Here is an 8,430-nt window from a genome sequence, read left to right on the forward strand (position 1 = left end):
TCTGTTGCCGAAGTTCGTTGTCCGCCATATTGGATAGTGTTTCCAAAATCACGTTTCGCGAAGGTCGGTATTGAGACGCCTATTACATCACGCATGTTTCATATTCAGCTGCGACAAATGCATCATCGAATTCCTCATTTAGTTTCAAATAAGAAATGGTCTTTGTCACCACAACCAAGTGTCTGGGTGAAATGAAACTAAAGATATTGGGTGTGAAAAGGAAACGCTGTGCGCATAAGACAGCATTCGTCTATTCGCAACAAGCATACACGCAATACTTTTAGAATACGCATAGGAACAGTATCGTAGCAAAAAATAGAAATTAAAAATAGATACAATACAGGAATGATTCAGCGTTTAACATCCCCGTCTGCCCGACTGTCCGGAACGGTTTATTTTTATATCTGCCGGTGAAATTTCAAAAGTAGCCTGCCTGTCCGGTGGTCTGGAAGATATTTTTACCCCAACAGTAAGTATTTCATAATATCAGACAGGTTCTGTTGTCGTCCGTTTGAGGTGTTTAAGGTACATGTATTATGAAAATTATGTTGAACGAATTACAATTGGACAGTTCATGTTACGATACCCAATCGCAACGCTTGTACTTTCAGTTTGTTGTTGAAAACCGGACAGGCAAGTTTGTATCCGGACTGGTAATTTTGTAAAGTTACCAGTCTGGCTGTCTGGCTTGGAATATTGGGAGTTTTTAACACTGAGTAATGTTATATGTTTATACGAAATTGTCAAAGTATCTGTGCAGCGTGACGCCGTGACTGACGGTAATTATCGGCATTTCTGGCTTCTTCTCTTACTTACAATGAAAACGTTATAAACATATCATAATACAAAGATAGTCAGAATCATTGTGATTACTCGCATCACATATTTATCAGTAGCGTACATGCCATTAGGCACTTTAGGCACGTGCCTACACTTAATTTCTTTTGGCAATTTTTTTACATGTGGTATGCCATGGATTTACTTTTGCGAGAGTAGTCTACCTTACTATGAAAGGTTGATAACTCTCATGCAACCTTGATGTCAACATGGCGTCTAGCACTTCAAAAACAATTGACAAGTATTTCAAGATCTCATCTGTGAAAGATGATACTAATGACCTTGCTCCTCAGCCAGAGGAAAAGAAAGTATCCGTTCCAGAGTCCCAGTAGCCACTCTATTTAGATCCGGTCAATTATGGAAATGGTTTGACTGATCAGGAGAAGAAAGATTTTCTGACATCGAAATGGCAAGATTGTCATTTGTTCAATTTTCCATTAAGGTATGAACATTTAGATGATATAATTAGGACATACAGTGTAGATCTCCTGAACATATTCTCTGTGATTTAGATCTGTCACTTAAAGGCAGCAATTCATAGATTTATCTAATGCTTAGAATTACCAATTCTACCTTTCCGTATTGATTTCTGGATTCAAAAATGTATTTTGTAAATTGGAATATTTGCTACAGCAATGGACATAATAAAACCGTTTGTTAAAATTAAGTACAGAAGTTTCGAGCTCATGGCTCATAGTCTTTTCTACTTTTTCGAAAAGACTTTACAGAACTTAATTCTTTTCAGAAAAAGATCAAGTACTTAACTTGTGAAAAAGCCTTTTGAGTTACAAACTTATGGCCAACTTCTATTGTGTAAAATTCACATTAATCCTTGAATGGACAATAGGAATGGTTAATTTAGTGTTACGCTATTGATTTCAGGGCCTTCTGGGATAAGAAATGAAAGTTACAACACCGATGGATAACAGAGCACCCATGGTTACGCTACAGTGTTACGTAAGATTCCTTTTTCTGTGCCTAGTGCAACGAGAAAGCCTTCATATTACAATCGATATCAGATAGGAAAAAACCTGTCAGTGCTTGTAAAGCGTCATGAGAGTAGCACACAACACCGTGGATGTGTTTCGTCGGCAGAGCATTTTGTACAGATACATGAGGGTACGACTGCATCTGTTGGGAGTCTCTTGTCATCAAGTCACTGCAAAGATGTCGCCACCAATCGCCATGTTCTTCCAAAAGTAATTGCAGTTATTATTTTGTGTGGACGACAGAACATACGTCTCCGTGTACACGTTGGGCTTAGAGAAAACTTTCTTGCAATCCTGGGCGAAGTTGACAAATGTGCCGAGACTGTGGCCAATCACCTTGCATTTGGAGATATTCAGGCAAAATACATTTCCCCGAAAATCCAAAATGAGCTCATTGAACTTGGTGGAAATGAGATACTTTCGTCCATTGTTGAGTCCTGCAAAGCTGCAACATATTTTGAAATAATTGCAGATGGGTGCACTGACGTGTCCACCAATGAGCAACTGACTTTGTGCCTTCGACTTTTGGACAAAGATTGAAATGGACAACTGGTCATGAGGGAGGAGTTCCTTGGTTTTCGTCCTGCAGAGCGTCTAAAAGGAGAGGCTAGACTAGACGTTCAAAATGTCAGAGCTCAGTGCTATGACGGAGCAGCAAACATGGCTGGGAGGTTCAAGGGGGTACAAGCAACAATCAGAGAGCTGGTACCGGATGCAAACTACGTGCACTGCAAAGCTCATGCTTTGAATCTGGCTCTGATAAACAGCAGCTCGAATATGTGTGTCAGAACATGATGTCGACAGTTCAGGCAATAGCCTTTGCTTTTGATTACTCAGCAAAACGCTTGCTTACTTTTTCAAATGAGCTGAATGAGAACGAGGAAGCACAGAGTCAGATGCAGAAGCGTACAAAGCTGCGTACATTGTGTGAAACACGATGGTCCAGTAGAGCTGATGCTCTCTTCACCTTTCTGACATCTTTCCCAGCAATCGTATCTGCTTTGGAAGATCTAAAGGAAGATCATGATGTCAAGGCTGGACAATATCTGAGCTATGAATTCATTATATCGCTTGTTGTCGTTCAGCACGTATTGAGTTGCACTGCCAGGCTATCTCAAAAACACAGACATCGACCTCATAGAGGCAATCACTGAAGCTAACATGCAATAAGCCGACTCCGCAATGAGAGGAACGATGCTGCTGTTTGGGCTGCACTATTTGAACAAGCCTGTCAAAGTGCTGACGAATATGATGTACCACCTTCAACTCCTTGAAGAAACGCTCGTCAGCGACACAGAGCTAACCATCCTGTCCAAGAACCATCAGATTTCTGGAAAGTGTCCCTCTATCTTGTCTTCACAGATGATCTGACTGAAGGCATTTCTGACAGGTTGTGAAGAATGAAGACAGGTTCATAGCGTCGGCTCTGATACCAGCAAAACTACCAAATCTGACTGACGCAGTGACAGACAGGATTGCAAATGTCTATAGCAAGGACTTGGTGGACAAGGATGCTGTTCGTGATGAAGTGGCCAGATGGTCAGTTCGATGGGAAGAGGCAAATATCCATAAACCAGTTGGACTGCTTGAAACTCTGCGAGTTGCCAATAGGGGTTTGTATCCGGGTATTCTGATCCATGTCCACAGAGACATGCCAGTAAACACACGTCCGTGTCATCACCTTGCACTGATCCATATCGTACTTGACATACGCACCACTATGTCCGTGACCTCAGAGATGCTTCAGTGCTATGAGGAGGATCAAGACGTACCTTCGGTCAACCATGGGTGATGTTCGTATGTCATGACTGATCCATGTCCACAGAGACATCACTGATCCATGTCCACAGAGACATGCCAGTACCGTGTCACTTGCACACATGCCGTGTCATCACTTGCACTGATCCATGTCCACAGAGACATGCCAGTAAACACACACCGTGTCATCACCTGCACTGATCCATGTCCACAGAGACATGCCAGTAAACACACACCGTGTCATCACTTGCACTGATCCATGTCCACAGAGACATGCCAGTAAACACACACCGTGTCATCACTTGCACTGATCCATGTCCACAGAGACATGCCAGTAGACACACGCCGTGCCATCGAGCAATTTGCTTTTCGGAAGACGCATGGATTTCATGTAAGCCTGTATACGTACATAACGTTCTGACAGCAAATAAAGCTTACTCCTCAGAATAGAGACTGTCTTTTCTTATTGATCCACATAATTGTCATTTGTTAAAATTATGTTCATATAAAGTAATCAGGAGCTAGCATTCTGGCATTCAATATGTATTCACAACACTATAGTCTGTCCATGCAACAATTGGCTTCATCTGATATAACTAGCACTAGTCTACAGATGTTATTCCCTGTGCAAATAAACTGTGTACTGACTTCTGTTAACCCCTCACACACACCCAAGAAAATGCATGGAAAGTTGGGGTATTTCTGCTGTGTTTTTCTGAAAAGTAAATCAGCTGGTGCATAACATTTTATGGCTACATAGATTATTGACTTTTCCTGAAAAAGCTATTTTGTCATTGCTCAAATATGTCATAAAATATTTGTTAGAATATTTTATCAGTTCAAATTCAGAAAATACATTTTTATGAAAAGTTTGAAATACGCTTTTTCCCGAAAATGTGGCAGGAAATGCTGTCTAGAGCAATCACTTTTCGCAAATTTTCGTGTGCGTGCGTGCGTGCGTGTGTGTTTTATGTGTGTGTGTGTGTGTGTGATGCCCCCAAACCCCCTAGCAGTTTCGCACGTTCAATTGTGCCTACACTTCTTTCCTTCCCTGGGTACGCCCCTGTTTATGTACAAACGAGCCCTGAATCAAGGGAAGGGTCCTCGCAAAATCCGTCGGTAGTGATGTCATACGTCAACATTGTTGTACATATTTGGCAATTTCTTTGAGGCGAAGGTCAATTGAATAAGAGTATACACAATCGCCATGTCCCAACGATTACACTTTCAGTATTATAATGTTATATTGTGCGTATCTTTCAGATATTTTTTATGCAATTAATTTCATCATCTACATTTAGCCTTGTTCATATATCCGTCGATATAGGGTATACGTTTTTTTATTCTTTGACAGTTTTTGCTGTTTGATTAATACTTACATAAGGAATTGACATATTGTGTGAAGTACACCATAGTTGAAACTTTTACACAAGTGTTAGAAGATTAAACGTAGGCATAACACCAACATGTACTTTAGAAAGAATGTTAAATTCTGTGATAGAATTCAAGTCTTTTAAATTAAATTAAATTGGAGATATATATTAATCAACATACCTATGTCGTCTTTTTCCGACGTCGCAAAATACATAAAACCACAGGGTCATGTAACGCTAAAAACTGCCATCAAGGTATGTACTGTCACTAACGGGGTCTTAGCACTATAAAGGGAAAGGGGTGTAACTTGGTCATCACATTTAGTTCGTTTCAGGGCGAATTCAACAATGCTCACTGTATTTATCCCATTTAAAGTATGCACACATTTCAAGCCAATAGATTTACCTACCAAATGAGACTTACAGCACAAAAATCGAAGCAGTACTTTGGGGGGTAGGGTCTTCGGAAGCTCGAAAATACCTGATGACTGCTCAGAATGTGTAGCGGTCACTCATCGATTTTCTTGTTTATTTCACAGTATACACAAACGACATGCACCAAATCATATTGAATTGATGGCACCTGCCAGCACGCTAATCGCCATTCTTTCGGAGAAACTTACACTTTACTGTTGCAACGATTCATTTATTCATCGCAAACAGTCCTGTGTCGTGCCCGTTCGCCATTGACGACCTTGGCCTTAACCTTCCCCGCACTGAAAAGAGCCAGGGAGTTCATTGACTATAAATATAATATGTCCCATCAGATCGTTGACTCTTTCTTTTCAGTGCGGGCCAGGTTAATGGTAGTTTTTAGCGTTGCAAGCCCCTGTGCTTAAAGCAAGCCATGACTTCAGCTAAAATGTTGTATTATTTTCAGTAATTTCATTCCATTTGAAGATATGGCTAGTACTCTGTTAATAATGGTGCAATATTAGTCAAAATACATCTACATAAACAGGAGAATATTGGAATCTAAGAACTAATTTATATATAATTACATATTGGATTTGCCATCCAAATCACTAATCCCTTATCGCTCATGTAACACGATGCAATATTTTCTTATAAATTGTGATACTACCAAAATGTATACGATCACATTGGGGATAATTGTATTAGAATAGTTTGGTTCACATCACGAAAATACAGCGTCCATATACACAGCGAAATAATGTCCAAGTGATCTGAGTTACAATGACCTAGTGTTAAGCATAGTGGAGTTATGGCCCCTTATCTTTATACATGCAGGGCCTTTAAGCCGTCGTTTGACGTCACAGAGAAAAATCCATTTTCGACATTTATTGCGAATCATTTTTAAAACGGGGCGTATAACGTTATACATAAGCACACAAACCCCGTTTCATATATACTTGTGTCGCTCAGATATCAGGCTGCATTTTGTTTGCTCACACTGTCCGTAAAGATGCCAAATTGACAAAAACATCGTAGCACAGTGTTTTTATTGGTGCAGAGAAAAAGCGGAGAGATTTACTGTTTTTAAACGCATAACAAAATTTCCGAAAACATTTAGCAGTGTCTATTTTTTTAAACCGCCGATGTATTTGCACTTGAATGTACACCATCGAATAAGAAATTTAATATGCTACGTTTCTGTGTAATTTAATAGTTGTAGGTAGATCCAGGACCACGCGAGCACAATTCTCACACAACGTTCACCTTTCACACATTATGAAAATGTGAGCCAGAAAAACAATTTGGCATCTAGGGGGTTAAGACGCACGCTACGGGAAAAAAAGACAAAACAAACCCCAGTTTAGTGACGGTTTACGTTTGGGTTAAATATCTTCTCTAAATTATTTTAATAACATCTGTGATTAACGTAAACCATATGGGACAATATGAACGTCGCATTTCTAGTACCAGCATAAGTACATCCAGATGAAGCTGACTAGTCACGCGACATTTTATCCGTCGAAAACCATAAATTTAATGTTTCCACCAGGGATGTTAGCCGAGTGAAGCAAATACAAATCAAGAAACGGGGTGCTACGGAGTAGTTTAAAGTAGTAGGCTGTATGAGGCGATGATAACTGACACGCCTCGTCACGTCGGTAACCAAGCGTACGTTTAATAACGAGGGGGCAGACGAGAGCGGCGTAGTGACGTCAATACGGTGACTTCATGCAAAAAGTGTACATTGTCGCCTGATAAAGTACTGTCGGCACCTTTGATCCTTTAGCAAATCATCTTAGAATTTCAATGCTTCATCTTGTAAATAAACATACAAGTGCACACACTATATCCCCTTGTATTCATCCTTCCTGAACTGCACAATACACAGCACTGTTTCAACATCATGCACATTCTATGCACATCGCCTCCTCTATCGAGAGAACACCATGCTTAACCCAAACCCTTTTCCCCCAGTGAGAGATCCCTCATTAGACATCTACTTTCAACAACATAAGCTAAACATAGTGATAAAAGTATCTTACTCTTATTGGTCACATTATGTCTTTTCAACAGGAATTTGTCTCCTGAATACAGTCAGTATGATGTCTACCTGCAAGGTCTATTACACACGGCGACACAGCCGAGCGGTTTCAATGTACACCATAACAGCAAAGTCATGTCACTGCGTTTATGAGCAAAGCCCAGCCTCGTTGTAAACCTAAAGTATGAATGTGTTTCTGTCAGCAAACACTAATTTACAAGATCCATATCCCAGAAACATGCGTAAAAGTACCACTGTTAGCACACTAATAGTACCTTACATGTACATGCATATTTTGACCCTGAAAAGTCAACAGCAATATGTGTGTTGGAAGACAAATTGAGAGGCGAAAGTCACACCTACCTGGATCTGGAACTTTCTCCACTGTTGACACACACGTAACTTCCGGGGATAAAGCGGGAAAAAATTCATACTGTATTTGTATACATGTTTACGTTCACGTGTATATTATCTATACTTGTGATTACAGCGCATGGTTTAAATACACAGTCATCCATATATAAGAATGACAAATGTAAATTTCGTTTGTGGAGATGAAGACGTATCTGGTTGTACGCTAAGGCCATCCAGATCTTTTTTATATGCAATAAAATTGCAATGCAAATCCCTGTGTATCATACCAGAAGCATGGAGATTGAATTCCAGCAGCACTTTTCCGACTGGGACAAGACTCCAGGATATGTGTTTAGGTCAATGTATATCTACCTGACAGGTGATGCATCGAAGTCTCCCTCAACTGTCAGTCAAGCCGTTGACGCAAGAATGAAGCAGGCTTTGTTGTGTGATGATCCACAACTTGTGACTGATCTTCGGGAGAATAATGTTGGAAGACCAGAGATGTATGAACCTTTCTGGAATGCTGTTGAAATAGTTTCACATCTTGAGTTTCCCCCTGTAGCTGATGACAGAAGGCACAGCATTAATGGAAACGTGACCATTGCAGGTCCGATACAAGATTTGATACAGAAAGTGAAAGAATTGGAGCCATCTGTGA

General features: G+C 40.2%; 1 protein-coding gene across 2 annotated transcripts in view; it reads right to left on the reverse strand.

Annotated features, from left to right (window-relative positions):
• The window catches only part of LOC124256345 (amine oxidase [flavin-containing] B-like), a 54,483-nt gene extending 46,668 nt beyond the window's left edge, over positions 1-7,815 (reverse strand). The window contains exon 1 of one of the 2 annotated variants that reach the window (XM_046690334.1): positions 7,485-7,509. The gene's annotated coding sequence lies outside the window, so the exon portion shown is untranslated. Of the gene's footprint in view, positions 1-7,484; positions 7,510-7,778 lie in introns of those variants that run through there. The other variant, XM_046690333.1, reaches the window with a different exon arrangement.
• Between the last annotated feature and the right edge of the window lie 615 nt (positions 7,816-8,430).

This window comes from Haliotis rubra, unplaced genomic scaffold, assembly GCF_003918875.1.
Source record: "Haliotis rubra isolate DU_JTF1 unplaced genomic scaffold, ASM391887v1 Scf625, whole genome shotgun sequence".
Taxonomy (NCBI): Eukaryota; Metazoa; Mollusca; class Gastropoda; order Lepetellida; family Haliotidae; genus Haliotis; species Haliotis rubra.